The sequence below is a fragment of the Lycorma delicatula genome, chromosome 13 (assembly GCF_047948215.1).
Source record: "Lycorma delicatula isolate Av1 chromosome 13, ASM4794821v1, whole genome shotgun sequence".
NCBI lineage: Eukaryota > Metazoa > Arthropoda > Insecta > Hemiptera > Fulgoridae > Lycorma > Lycorma delicatula.
In genome coordinates, this window is record NC_134467.1 from 26245530 (window position 1) to 26261192 (window position 15663).

Genomic DNA, 15663 nt, shown 5'->3' on the forward strand with positions numbered 1-15663 from the left:
GTCGCGTTCATCACTAGACCATCCGGTGGGTTAAATTAATCATTCTGCACCTACCTCATTTACACCTACCACTGACCACACATACAATTTCTTTGTAATTATATTTCATATCTTTGTTGAAACAGTACCTTTTCATGTATAACTAAATAAAAATAAGACTTAATTCTTTTTTATAATTCTGCAGATAAAGGCAATATCAATATTATATTTAGTATTTGTATTATTTAATACCGCATTTTAATTTGGATTTTCATCAATCACCAGTCGATTCTATTTGCTGTTCATCATCAGTATCTTGTCTTATTTGTAACTTAAAATGTTCCAGTTAAGATTTAAAATCATTTTCATCAAAGATGTTTTTCTTTCTTTGTTTCAGTAATATAATTTATAAATCTCGTTTTTTTAATTCCTGACTGGACTGGCCATATTATGGTGTGAAAATGCATTCTTAAGAGAATCACAAATGGGGTAAACTAAAAAGGCTTGAATAGTAATGCATACCGCTGCACAAGTACAAAAGGGAAAAATTAAACGTGGAAAATAGAAGTAAATTCATTATGATAAATCTTTCTTGAATATGTATTCCGTTGAAAAATCTTTTTATTTTAATATTCTTCAATACCGGAATAATAGAAAAATCTTTTGGAAGTTATATCTCTTAAAATTCCTTAACATTTTTCTGTTGACATTTTAAAATAATAAAATCTTCCGAATTAATAAATACATTCCACTGGATCAATGTTCTAATTAGGTTTAATTTTTAAGATAATAGTTTAAAATTATATATTGTAAAAACAACACAGCTTAAGGTGCTACACATAGCAAATTTGATATGCTCAGATGCAGTTCAAGGTGTATTTTTCAGATTCTTGCTTAACAGGTAATACATTTGATTTGCTCTAACATATTTCAGTGTGTATCACGTAGAATCTTGCTTAAGAGATAGCAAATTTGATAAGCTTTGACACAGTTAAGTACATTATTTTAGATTCTTAGTTAACAGGTAGAATATTTGATATGCTCTTGCAAATTTCAGGTTCTGTTATTTAGATTCTTGATTAACAGGTAGAAAATTTAATAAGCGCTGACCTAGTTCAAAGTGTATTCAGAATCTCGCTTTATATGTTGTAAACTCTAATAGGTACCAAATTTTATATGCTGCAGTACAGTTCTGGGTATTTATTCATAAATTTACTTACCAGGTACCAAATGTACAAATTACACAATTTGTAATTTGATAATGATATTTTAAATGTCCATATTATTTAGACAACTAAGAAATGTATTTTTTAGTTTAAATTGTTTTTATAAAATTTTATTTAAAATATTAATGATTGGGTTTTTAAAGTTACCTCTGTCTAAATTATTTAAATTTTATTTATTTCATTAAAGTTTTTTTTGTTGTCAGTCATTTGACTGGTTTGATGCAGCTCTCCAAGATTCCCTATCTAGTGGTAGTCGTTTTATTTCGGTATACCGCCTACCACCTACATCCCTAACAATTTGTTTTACATATATCAAACGTAGCCTGCCTGCACAATTTTTTCCTTCTGCCTGTCCCTCCAATATTAAAGCGACTATTCCAGGATGCCTTAATGTATGGTCTATAAGTCTGTCTCTTCTTTTAAGTATATTTTTCCAAATGCTTCTTTCTTCATCAATTTGCCACAACACCTCTTCATTTGTCACTTTATCCACCCATATGATTTTTAACATTCTCCTACAGCATTGCATTTCAAAAGCTTCTAGTCTTTTCTTCTCAAAGACTCCGACCGTTCAAGTTTTACTTCTATATGCTCAATGGATTAGCCATGGTGGTGATAACTTAAAGTTGCGCAGCCACATCATAAAATTAAGGTACTACTAATGCTTTACTATATTTTATATATGTATATGTAAAACTATAATACTAGTATTCATTAAAAGATTTCATCCATTTATGCAATATCTCATGATTTGTTTTAACAGTTTAATGCTCATTAACATGCCCCCACAACATTCTTTTTATACGCTCACTCAACTTCATCAAGAACTGATATTTTTGAGAGTAGATCTATTCTGGGGCTCATATTGGACCTTAGGGACAGCTAGCTCTACCGTGGTACAGATACTAGTCATCAACCAACTCTTAGTAAAAGTTTAACTTCAGTTAGAGCAACCAAGTAATGTAGCTACTCACTGTGGCTTCAACCAGCCATTATCACTTACCCTCCCTCTGACCATAGACCCAGGTTTATACCAGGATCTAGGGTCGGGAAGAGGTATGATACTTTTTGTCTTCAAAACCCAATTTTTTCCACCCCCTGGGCCGATGTTTGGTGATATCAAAAAACTTTACTTATATAGGTTTTAGGCCCTTATCCAAAAAATAGTAGGAATGTTAAACGAATTCAGTATTTTACTTACCAAGAAAGTTATAGCGATATTTTGGTTTTTTCGAAAAAGACTCTCATTGACCCCCATGGTCAGATTTTTGCCGTTAATAAACCAGACCGAAATTTTGGGACGAGTTTAAGGAACAATTTGAAAGTGATTAGCGCAAAATTACGGCAGTTATTGTGTCCACAAGAAAGTGACATATATATATATATATATATATATATATATATATATAAACTTTTGAGCTGACGGTGGTTTTTGGGTCTGGGGATGTGAAACGTGAAGATGTTGGAATTTTCGTTAAGTAGAATCATGGTACCCATTAGCTTTTTTTTGAAATCTACCTAGAATTAAATATATCTTTTCCAGGTACGTAGTAATTTTTCAATGAATTATTCTTTTACTAATAATTATGAGTTATTCCAGTAATTTTTAATATTTAAGGCTGTGTGTGTGTGTGTGTGTGTATGTGTGTGTGTGTGTGTGTGTGTGTGTGTGTGTGTGTGTGTGTGTGTGTGTGTGTGTGGGTGTGGGTGTGGGTGTGGGTGTGGGTGTGGGTGTGTGGTGTGTGAATTAATAGTAGATAAGCTTTTATATTTTTAAACCTAAAACCTTTGAACCAAATTTTGATATGATCAACTTTTACGACAAGGGATGACCAAAATACTGCTGGAATTGTAACAAGATGGGCTTGTTGTATGCTGAATATGTGAAAATTTTTTTCACATGAAACCATTGTCGTATTAATTAAATCTGCAGTTTTCCTTAATTTTATGGTTGAAATATTTTTTATCCCCTACTTAGCACCGGTGAAATCCATCTCCGCCTTCTGGCTTGCCGAAATGGATTTTTTATTTTTTAATATTTATCTCTTGTAAAATAAATATACAACATTAAGTACTTAAATCACTAGAAAAAGAATCTTTTAACAACCATTTTTATTATTTCATTTGCATCACAACTTTTAAGCGATATATGCGACATACATTCTCCAACAAAAATTGAGAAAATAGATAGTATAGCTAATAATTGGTTTAGAATGTATTAATTTTAGGAAATTAATGTTTAGTAATGTCATTAGAGAAGATGTTGTGAAAATAGTAGTGTGAGAGAGACAGAGAGACGTCAAACAAATCAAACTCTTCTTTAAAATAATCTGCAATACATCCTCTTTATCGTTCTAGAAAACAGAATTAGTTTTATACAAATCATATAATACTTTAGAACCTAATTATCTTCCATTACCATTTTTAATCGGTTACTGATTCTTTTATCATTAGGGTATCTGGTAAAACAGTATGTAATTAATTTTTTTTTTTTTTTAAGTAAACGTTGATAAACAATAAGTAAAATTTTCTTTATGATTTTTTTCAAATCTAAAAATTTGTTTATAACTTTTTTTACTTTCCTTGCCAGTATAGAGATATATTGTAAAGCCGTACAGTAAACTATAAAAGAAAAATTTAGGCTAATCAACTCAAATTTTGCCCATGTAAGTTTTGCAGATCTTGCTGTTTTATGACTAACCAAATAATATAATTTTAGCGTTGAAAAATTCCAGAAGCTGGATATTTCCTAATCGAATGTTTCAGTTTCGATGAAATCTCGCACAATAATATCATATATGCAACTGCAATTAATTCTAGTCATGATGGATACAGGAGGCAGGGACATATGGACCTTATGGGTCTGTAACGCCTCCACCAAAATATGTCACAAATAACAATACAGAAACGGTGCCTCCATCAAAATATATCAAAAATCACAATACACAAACGGTGCCTCCACCAAAATATGTCACGAAGTCTTCAAACCACGTGACAGTGCCTGAAATTAAATGTACAAAAATACTGCATCAGAACTCCAAAATACCAATGTCTGACACCAACTTTATGTGATGACAATCGCCTCCACCAATTTATGTTACGAAGTACCCATCGGGTTTCTGTTATGCAACTGGAAAACAAATTTTGCTCGTAGAGCAACATACAAAAATTTGACTTCTCTCTCTGGTAATGCCAGGGGGTGGCATAAATGCTTGCTTCTTCTTCGCAGAGGTTTGTGCACTAATTGTGCGTTCTCCTGGGATCGGGTCCTTTCCTCTTATTACTGCTTCCTAATACTACGGGTACCTGAAAATTGAAATGTAAAAGTTTTGGGAGTCAATTTTAAGGGGGTTTATAACCTATACTCAAATCGGGCCGTCTGAAACTGATGGTGGGGTTAAGTGGTTGTCTACTATCCGGTGAATGGTGATAACCCATTCTTACTTCTAATTGGTCGAACCGGTTGGGTGAAGAGGTTTAGCTGAAGAGGCAAGTCATTTCCATTATTTTTTACTCTTCACGTGAAACATGATGTTAGTCAAAAGATTGTTAAAAACTTTACATGTTAAAATGTAAGGAAATACTTCCTCAGCCAGAGAAGGATGAAAACTCTGAAAAGTAAGCAGAAATGACAATTAAATAAAATAATGATTATTAATAACAGGAAATGAATTTAAAAAAAATTTAAAAAATGAGTAAAACCTTCCTCTTTTATTAACATTGTTTATGGCTTTAATAAAATTATATATTTTAAAATAGAATGACAAGAATTTTTCTATTAAAATTTTTATTAAGAAAACAAGGTTTTTTCCAATTATTATTCCAAAATATGACCCAAAACATTAAGATTGTGGTAGACCTTGTCACGCTACAGGTCCTATATCTCAAACTTTTATTGAAGGGGTAGAAATCTTTTCATATTAATTAATATCTACCTGATAGCTAACATATTTTCTGGTGTTATTCAAACCCCTAGAAAGGGAGGGGGATAAAAAAATCCTTTTTTCAGTTTCTCAGGGGGGAAGGAAGAATATCCAGTCTACATAACACTTTTCTGTCGAGAAATGTTAATAGCTGAAATTACTTAATCTTACGTATTTATTTATCATTCTAACATTTATCTGGGACATTTCAGATTATATTTAGCCAGTAAGGTTATACACATTGTATATTCATTAACCGCTCGTCAAATAATTACATTATTGCAGTTGTATTCTGCATAATTACGTATTCTTCTCAAATTGTGTTTGGTAGTTCAATCGGTCAACATGAATTTTATATGCCTTGTTGAACAAATTACAGATAAAAATAATTATGTTGCATTGTTACAGAATTATGGCATTCTCTGTAATTCGCGTAGATGTTAACGCGGTCATGACATGATTTTACTAATGGGTTCATAGGATCGGTACACGTACTCAAGGGATGGCTACAGGGAGTTCAAACAGCTGCAACTAGAAACATTTATCATTAGTTCAAAATTTCCTTTCTACAAAATGGTTTTTTCATTTATTGTTGGGCTTTGGTTAAATTTTGAGAGGAAGAATTAAAAATAAATCAATACAGTAGTCAACTGGTGCAAATACACATGAGAGGTGTGCGCTTGTTACTTAATGAACAATCATCAAATATCAGATAGAAAATACAAACCAGCAAGCTTGGCATAACTGTTGAAATTGACAAAAGCATATTTTCAAAATGAAGAATTATATCGGCTGGATACTACCTCAGCATTGGTTATTTGGAGAGTTTTGTAGAGAAACAAAGGAGTGCTTCATGTTCGTGATACCAGGTAGAAGTGCTGATTCATTGCTATCATTGGTAACTAATTACATAAGAGCAGGCTCTTATGCGTTACTATTATTTCAGGCGAATAGGATTCATAATCTGCTGGGAAATTACATTTCATATAATTGTGAATCGCTCAGAAAATATTTTTGATCTTCAAAAATATATACACATATACACACACCCCCAAACATTTGAATGCATGGGGAAATTGGAGAAGAATTGAATTAAGAAGCAGTTCAACACCCAAAGGCAAAAGATCGATTTGTACCTGACAACGTGAGTTCATGTGGCGTCAGCGTAATACTGAGCATGATTTATTTAAGAATTTTGCCGACCACTTTATTCCAAATGTTTTCATTCAATATTATCAGAGCTATATAATAATTTTTTTTCATTTATTCGATATAGACTGGAGTGGATGTACATGTTTAACTGAATCGTTTAAATTATTTAATTTTTTCTGAACAGTAAGTATGTAGAGGGTAAAAAGAAACTGTTTGCAAAATAAACATCTAATGAGCCCTTATTGAGAGCTTTTCAACGATATATCATAAGCGGTATTTATTTTCATCGGTTTCAGAGTTATAGCCAAATGAAATTTTAGTTAATGAAATATTTGGATGTTACAAGGGGAAGGCACATCGGTTCAAATCTGACTTCCATTCTTTTTTAACAGTTTTTGAAAATTTTTTTTTAATTTTGATATATTGATTTGTTATAATAAATTAACCTATGATTGTAAAAAAATGTTACTAAAGAATGTAAACGTATCCATATATTGAATACTAAAAAGGCTACCTATATGATAAACTGAAGTCAGTGCACTGGTTTTCAGTCAAATTTCCAGTGAAATTTGAATGAAAACCATTGATAAAATCATGAATAATGCTTTACCCTTCTTTATCATAATTATAAAGTGATTAAAGTAAAAATGTTATACATGCAGATATATATACTTTTATATTTTGATATATAACAACGATTTGCAATTAATTCTTATATTTAATGCATATCTAATTAGAACTGATAGCATTTTGTTGGAATAAGGAAACAGGAAATGTAAGAAGACTACATAATGTAAATTGGAGCATAAAATTGGTAAATAAGTACAAACATTCACATAAACAAACATTAAATAAAAACAGTTTTATTTTTATGTGACTGTCCTTGAACTGATATTTTCAACAAAACAATTAAATCTTAAGTTTTTCATTTTACAAATAACAAATTATGATGATAATATCAATTTTTGAAAACATAAAATACTGCTTGTCTGTGTTTAAAACAAGTTATCGCATGAATATACATTCCGTTTAAAATTTTTGAGCCGACAGCTTCACACCCACCTGATAGCTGAACACTTTAAACTGGAGCTTACTGCTTCTCTTATCGAAGAAGATTTCTAAAGAGATAATCAGGATATCTCATACAACAAGAAAAATAAACAAAGCATATAAACATAGTTCTAGCTATCTGAAATTAACACATTGTTGTTTGTTGGATCAGGTAATTAGAATTAAGTTTTAATTGCATCATTTCTCTCATCTCACTGAGAAGTTTAATATATGTTAAATATCCATTGGTCCCATTTGGAATTAAAATATATAAGTGAATTGAAAATATATATATATTGTCTTCAGTCATTTGACTGGTTTGATGCAGCTCTACATGATTCCCTATCCAGTGCCAGTTGTTTCATTTCGGTATACTCCCCACATCCAACATCCTGAACAATTTGTTTTACGTATTCCAAACGTTTCCTGCCTGTACAAAAATTTTTTCCTTCTACATCCAATATTAAAGTGACTATTCCAGAATGTCTTAATAAGTGGCCTATAAGTCTGTTTCTTCTTTTATCTATATTTTTCCAAATGCTTCTTTCTTCATCTATTTGGTGCAACCCCTCTTCATTTGTCACTTTATCCACCCATCTGATTTTTAACTTTGTCCTGTAGCACCGCATTTCAAAAGCTTCTAATCTTTACTTCTCAAAGACTCCGATCGTCCGTTTTACTTCTATATAAAGCAAAATAGTACAGTAATAGTATAGCTTACTTATCTCCTTCTGTTCTTGTTTATTAATTGCATCACGGGTTCCTCCATTCTATGTTTTCCACCATTGATAACTCAGAAAAAAGGAGCAAGGCAAAAATTATATTATTCGTAATTTTATAAAACATTTACTTCAATTAGCAATACTATTCCCATAACTACTCCCATAACAAAATAAGTTTTTTCTTATGAGAAGAAAGCAAATTATTACAAAATTATCTTTACATTATATTTATTCATAAGTTAAAGAAAAAATAAGTATACTTACTAGCCTCAAAAAATTATTTATTGTACAAGATGACACCAGGTAATTCCAGTAACTAAGAAATACTATCTGTGAATTACAGTAAAATAAAAAAAATAATTAAATAAACTTCATTCATAAACTGTTAGTGTAGATAGCAAAGATATTTGCAAGTGAACACTATACTATTGTTTGTTAATACAAGACTAGTGGTTAAAAAGGGTTAAGACTAGTGGTTTCTTTTGTTAATGGGTCTAGTGTTTTATTTGCCAACCTGGAATAAATTCCGAACGATTATTTATTTTGTACTCTTGTCTTGTATGTAATCTGTATTTATTATTTACTAATGACACTTATCACTATTTGATGTGTAATATTTTGATTGTTATCTTTGTTAATTATGCCCTGTTTTTATGTCATACTTACTGTTTTTATTATGTATTTTTATGTTTGATTTGTTGTTATTGACATGTAATATTGTTTTTGTTCACTACTGTTATCCTGGTTATATTTATTATTTTAATATTTGTGTTCATTGTTTTATTATTGCCACTTATTATTATTATTAATTTGTCTGGTTGTAATTATGAATAATTTAAACCAATAAACTGTAATTATATAAACATTTTTAATTTTCAACCTCTCAACATCCTGATCGAGCCGCGAATCATGCATCAATATTTTTTAAAACTGGTAAATGCCCTCTTAAAAATCTTTTACCAAATATAAAACTACATGATGATTTTGATTGTTATATAATAACCATCAGATAAGTAAGTTAAATTCATAAAAGTATAAATAAATGCAAAACGGAGCTTAAAATAAGGAAATTAATGTAAAGTAAATATAATTATAAAAATAAATAAATAAAAGAAAAAAAATACAGAATTATACATTATTTATTTGGTCAATCCAAGATTTATTGCATTTTTCTATTTAATCCTGATGTAACAGTCGCGTGATTTTTTGAAATTAAATATGAGAATTTTCACGACTGATTTTCTAAAACTGTTAGGCAACCAACTAACATATAACAAATAAAAGAGCAGACAAAAGTTATTTACCTTTCCTTTAACAGCTTCCAAACGATTATTTATCTGATTAAATCATGATGATATACCTACAGACATTATCATAATAAATAAATCGATAAAATTCCAGCCACGTGTAGCATTGAAATTGATAAATGATACCGGTATAGATTTCCAGAATGCAAAATTAGTCACTGAGAATACCTGTTTAAAACTTGATTGATTGTGTTTCCACTAAATTTTCATTGTATCGGTAATCGACACAAGACATACAACATTTGCAATGTTTTTTATTGTTGCAGATGTATGTTCGACTAAAAAATAAGTCAACCGTACAAAAATAACTGGTGAAAATAGTTTTAAATGAAATTTCTTAACAGCTAAAGTAGATACACGTTTAATAAATCTGGTCTGTATACCAGTCTGATGGGAACTTCTGTGCTTGCAATTTACTGTGAATATTAAATATTCAGTGTATTGAATCAGTTTCCATAATATTACATAATCATTTACAGAAAAATCTTTAAATTTAAATTTCTTTTGCAGCATTATTTATTCAATTACTGATATATTGATATCGTTTAATCCTAATAATGAGTAACTTCACAATTATGATCATAGTTGCACATCGCATTTGCAGCCTCAGTTGCAAGGCTTCATTGTATCAGTTCTTTTGTTCTAATCTGACTACATTTCCCATCAGTGCTTATTTTTGTGGGGTATTGTATGTTTTAGTTTCTCTTGAGTACTCGCATGATAATTTTATAAAAAAAATACCTTTCATGTAATATGATAATTTGGTTAAAAAAGATAGATTCTTTCGTGTCTTCGAAATATAATAAAAAAAAATTTACGTCAAGCAAGTTCATTTTAGCATGTTTGAGTAATAATTTTGAATAATTATTGTACAATTTAATATTTTCAACTGATTTCTGATCATATTTTATGTGAAAGTGAGTAAAAGATTATTGTTAATGATAACCAAAAATTTAGCCTAATGCCACCCAAATAATTTAGGCACACTAATATTAAATACATGTAATATTAAAATTTAGAATTTTATCTTTAATTTGATGATCTAAAATGTAGAATGTAGTAAAAATTATTTTTTGTGATTTTTAAACAGATTCTGTATGACACTAAAGAAAACTTGCCAATTATAGATGATACCATTGCTACTAATACAGCGCTTAAGTGTTGGAACAAAAATAAAAATATTGTTTTTAAAGAGACATAACAAAGGAATTCCTCCAATCAGAAGACACAAATTTTATTGACATATTAAAAAATATCTCCTTGATAAAATAAATCTTTTATGTTGGAAAAAACAGCTGTAAAATGAAAATCATAAAGAGTTTAAGAGAAAAAATTCCTTTCTGATAATTAAAAATCTAAACAATAATTAAATATACAAAGTTTCATCAAAATCTGAGATCTGGATGTCAAAACTTTATTTTTGGATGAAGTGATGTAGAATGTAATTCAACAGGTTGTTGAATAAGCTATGATTATTTTCATAAACTAAACATGCAACTACTTATAAGTTATGCATAATAAACCAAAGTAATATTGAATTTTTTATAACGTTCAGATATATGACGATGCAATATTTTCAGAAAGATGCATAAGTATGAGTGAATGAAACAGACAAATGACTTTTGCCTCATTGGTTATGGAACAAAAAAAAAATATATTTAATTATAATATATATATTTAAAACAATAATACTACACAAAATATCAACATTATATAAACTTAAAAGCTAGCGACATTACAACAGTAGTCAATTTTATTTTCTTGGGTAAATAGTAAAGTGATCCGTAACTACTAATTAGATATTTTTCCCATTCTTGTAATAGATCTGGCCATTCAAGAGCTAATTTAAGAAATAGTATTGTTACAATTGTTGAACTTCCAAAAAACACAAGAGAAATACATAAATAAATAAAGCTTTGTTTTAAAAATACGCAGATCCTCTTATATTATTAATGTTTGGAAAATGCTGATTTCAGACAAACTGGACATCAAGAAAAATAATAACAAAATTAATGTTATTATTACCGTTACTTATTATTTTATATCGATCGATTCAAAAAATGAAATGGGCATTTTTTAAATTTGTTTTAATCATAATGATTTTTTTAATTAAAAAGAAAACACATAAAAAGGTAGCTTTATGTTGTATTATTTTTCATCAGAAATTTTGCTTGTAAAAACATCTTTATATATAAGATATATCAGAATGTGTTTCATGATAATTTATTATTACTTTATTTACTTATCTTTGAGATATATTTCAGTTATAAATTTAAACAGATAACTTCAATATTGATAGATTATACAAACTGGTGTGTAATACTTATGAAAAAGGGGAATTTCCATCAGACTTCAAAAAAAGTGTTATAGTCATGATACCAAAGAAAGCAGGAACAGATAAATGTGAAGAATACAGAACAATTAGTTTAACTAGTCGTGGATAAAAAATCTTAACTAGAATTCTACACAGAAGAATTGAGTGTAGAGTGGAAGAAGTGTTAGGAGAAGACCGATTAGGTTTCAGAAAAAGTATTGGGACAATGGAAGCAATTTTAGGCCTCAGATTAATAGTAGAAGGAAGATTAAAGAAAAACAAACCGACATACTTGGCGTTTATAGACCTATAAAAGGCATTCGATAACGTAGACTGGAATAAAATGTTCAGCATTTAAAAAAAAATTAAGGTTCAAATACAGAGATAGCAGAACGATTGCTAACATTTACAGGAACCAGACAGCAACAGTAATAATTGAAGAACATAAGAAAGGGAGTCCGATAAGGATGTTCCCTATCCCCGTTACTTTTTAATCTTTACATGGAACTAGCAGTTAATGATGTTAAAGAACAATTTAGATTCGGAGTAACATTACAAGGTAAAAGATAATGCTGGTACGATTTGCTGGTGATATTGTAATTCTAGCTGAGAGGAAAAAGGATTTAGAACAAACAATGAATGGCATGGATGAAGTCCTGTGCAAGAACTACCGCATGAAAATAAACTAGAACAAAACGAAGGTAATGTAGTGTTGGAAATAAAGAATTTCTTACTCTGAAATAATAAATTTAAGAAAAAATATATACAAATGTACTTTTCAGGACATCAATTTGACACCCAGGCAAATTGTGCATTGTTTACTTGTAGATGTTTGGCTCAGTTCAAAAATTTTTTATTTGAAAAGATATTTACAGATGTGTTGTAAATGTGTCTTCAATAATCAATCAGGAATAATTATCTTTTTACACCAGCAAAGTTCAATTAAAATGAAGATCTTTATTTTTTTCCAAGGTTTTGTAATTTCTGTTTTTCTTTGATTATTTTGTTTTAAACGAGAAGATATTTATTTTTATCTGAATAAAAAATAGTTTATTTTTTGAATATAAGTCTTCATTTCTTTTTAATTTAATTTACAAATGTTCAGGTCATAGTGACCTGACACGACTAGTAATGTTATAAAAAGAGTGTAACCGGTTAAGGAATAAATTTGAAATAGTGCCAGTTTTATTTTATTTACATAGGTTATTAAAAAACTTCCATGTTTAAATGCAGTTTTTCAAATAACAAATGCAAAATATAATTTTAATGGATATCATGAAATGAAAGGTATCCCTTGGAAGCTTATTTTGATATTTGGCTATTTACTGCTATGCAGATGTACAGTTAATATTCATTTCTTCCCGGATTCTCACAGCACATATCAGTTGCAATGGTTGCTACAACTGTGATTATTCTCTTTCGCAGATGTTCAATGGCACAAATCTTCTCCGAGGAAGCTGTTTTTCTTTACATATCTTATAAAAAATTCAAGTAGCAAATAATATTCTAATGGTCTTAATATTCCGTTAGTTTTATTCTTCTTTTTTTAAATCTTTATCAAATTTTGATCTTAGTTTTGTCGCCTCTGAAATAATTTTCAGTTTCTTTTTCCTTCTCTGTTGGTAACAAAGTCAAGTCACCCGATTTAAACAAAACCTTTACCTGCATCTGTTGGAAAATTTTTGTTTATTTCAGAAGAGTATAATAATAGGCTGTACTGTTTTGTGCTCTTTTTCTGATGCCTTAAACTTTTTGTTAAGTTTATTTTTTTGTTTTCTTTATTTTTATAAAAGTATGTCTTTACTAACAGGTACTGCAGAAATTCAGGTATCCATTTTTTACTGAAATGTTATGGTACGTTTTGGAACGATATGTTAATCGTTACCTTGGGACATCTCATCTTTATAAAGTATCCGATAATGTGGAAACTCTTGAAGAGCATGTACATTGAACACCTTGGGAATTGCACGTTTTGAAAGCTATTGTTACGTATCTGCATGCTTTACCGACAAATAAAAAGATGTTCCTGAACCAATTAGAGATCCAGTAGCACTGATAAAGGATGTCAGAACACTGGTCGAGCAACATAGATATGATAGCCCTGAGTTAGCTGTAACTGGCCGACCTGTATTAAGAACAAAGGTAAATTTTATAAATTTGTTTACTTATATGTATTCAATTGTTAAAATTATTAGTTGCTAGAATCAAACCTAAATATAAAAAGAAACATTTTAGGAGTTAATATGATATTATGTAATTAATACGTAGTAACAGCGGGTAAGTTATCCTGCAGTGATTTAGTCGTTCAGCCACTAATTTGTGTAAATTTTATGAACTAATATTATGCTATTTTATATATAGTCACAGTTTGTTAAAATTAATTGAAGCTAATTCTTTAAACAATAATATATGTGCTGTAGATTTCAATATGTTTTCCCAAATAATGCATATGTTACTACCAAGTAGAAAAATGTTTTTTTTTTATTCCTCTATTAATTTTAAGAGTCATCGACTGTTCTGATCATTTGTCATTAACTGTTTTCCAAGAAACTGCACCTGGTATCGGTTAACTTTGGTGATCTTTGAGAGCTGGTTCATAAAATGTGGTTTGGGTCAGTGATACTTGACACCGTTCAATTTTGCAGATGTTATTCCTTACTATGTCTAAATGTTGGAAAACTGTCAGGTTATAAGGGATGGCGTTTACTATTTTATCTATGATCAAGCATGAGATTGCTTTTTTTAAAGTGAAACTGCAGTGGAGTATATATAATTCAAATGCTTGAAACTACACCCGATACCCTTTAACTTCAGTGACACCTGTAGAAGCTCATTCATTAAATCTGGTTTTGGCAGTTATCATTTACTTTACAGCACACTCTTTAATTTCCAGGTTGTTATTCCAACATTTTAATTCTTTATTTAGGTTGATAGTTTATAAAATTTTTACTTGCTGTTGTTACATAATAGTATAGTGCTTTTATTTGCAATAGAACAATTTTAAAATGAAAATGATGATAAAGATTCTAAAATATAGTAAATAAATTTATATTAGTGTACTATTTTTCTAAAATTAAATAATGCGTAATTTTTTCTTCTCTAAATGTTATTCAGAAACTGAATGTCATGAGAAATATAGTACTATTGCGATCAGAGTCGTGTAATCAAATTTACCAAACAACTAGTTTTTTAATTGACTTTTGTGGTGTAGTACCTTCAGCTTCTTAGAATATTACTGTATAGTTTAATGATATTATAAGGCCATATAGCATATCATACAGCATTTTACCATATTTTTAACTTGTTTACATTACAGAGTACGGACAAATGAGTACTAGGCTTGTTTATGACTACATAATAATTGCAGTACTACCTCTTACATGTACTTAAATTGATGCTTTATTTAATCAGTTTTAATTAATATTATTTATGTGATTATAATGGATGTTCTGCAGTTAAAAGTTTAACACTGTAAAACATGTTAGTAAGAGGTTCTGGTTAAAAAATTTGTTATTGTATCATTTTGGGTGTAAATAAGTATAATTTTATACTACGTATAACTGTAAAATTTTTGAATTGTCAGGTTATCCTTTTATAACAGTGAGAATAACCTATTTTATTTTTGTTTATCAGTATAAGTAAAGTGCTGCAAATTATTAAGTTAATTATGAATTATATAATTAAAATGGTAGCAGTAAAATCATAAAATTTTTATAATGTCTGTATTTCTTGTGTAATCAGAATATAAGTAGCATACAAATTTCATATAGCGGGAAATAAATTAGCATTAATTTAGTTGTATTTTATGCATTTCTTCTCTACATGTTTTTTTTATTTTTAATTTTAGTTCTGCTTTTAATTTATCAAGTATACATAATGTCCCAAGAGGTGTTGGCCAAACGTAAGAGACTGATTCAGGACATCAAAATAATCAAGTTCATATGGAAAGATCTTTCTCCATTTTCCTTGTCTGCCATTTTGTTTTTTTTT

At 29.3% G+C, this 15663-nt stretch overlaps 1 protein-coding gene across 2 annotated transcripts in view; it reads left to right on the forward strand.

Moving 5' to 3' along the window:
* The window catches only part of LOC142333775 (uncharacterized), a 164302-nt gene that overhangs the window by 46821 nt on the left and 101818 nt on the right, over nt 1–15663 (forward strand). For both annotated transcript variants that reach the window (XM_075381289.1, XM_075381290.1), the window contains one exon: nt 13484–13815. The gene's annotated coding sequence lies outside the window, so the exon portion shown is untranslated. The remainder of the gene's footprint in view (nt 1–13483; nt 13816–15663) is intronic.